Below are 790 nucleotides of genomic sequence, written 5' to 3' on the forward strand. Positions count from 1 at the left end.
CTGCTAGTTAAAACTGCTAAAATGCCATACAACTGCCTAAGTACATCTTAAAAAATAGTCTAGGCATATCTATCATATATGAAAGCAAAGGTACATAATGTCTCACTTTCAAAGCAATATATATACTGTACTGAAGTCTCATCACGGGGTTACAATGTCAAGATATTTTCCAGCTTTATACAATTCTTTGGTTTATTCTGAGTTGAAAAAAGTTACATATCATACTGGCAGCCTTCTTGACACATGTCTATGAACTTAATCTTAAAAAAAAAAGAAGAATAAAATGATAAAGAGTAGAAGTGATAAAGAAATGAAAAAGCCTTTTAGCATATTATCCGAATATTGCCCTGGGCCCTTTCAACGGTCAAAATTCTTTCTCTGAATTATACTAACCAAATATGATAGTATGCAAATATAAAATGCTATTCAGTATATAAATATTGTCACAAAAAATAACAATACAAAAGAAATTACAATAAAATCAATTATGTTCTAAGAATATAGCAAACAAGCACTCACATCACTTGTTTACAGACCTTTTTGAAAAAATTGGTATAAAAATAGAATCTCTGAAGGCTACTTGCTTGCACTACAGAACATGGGAAATATTACCTTGGAGAAACAAGATAAAATAAAATTGAATGATCAAGTGCAAATATAGACAATATAAATAGTTTAAAGAAATCTTAATTCTAAGAATGTACAGCATTGTCAATGTTTTCCTTTGTTATTTTCAGTATATATAGAAAATACTCTTCTACTTCCATAAATTGGCTTAAAGATACTGTGA

Source organism: Penaeus monodon, chromosome 25 (genome assembly GCF_015228065.2).
Source record: "Penaeus monodon isolate SGIC_2016 chromosome 25, NSTDA_Pmon_1, whole genome shotgun sequence".
In the NCBI taxonomy this organism is placed as follows: Eukaryota; Metazoa; Arthropoda; class Malacostraca; order Decapoda; family Penaeidae; genus Penaeus; species Penaeus monodon.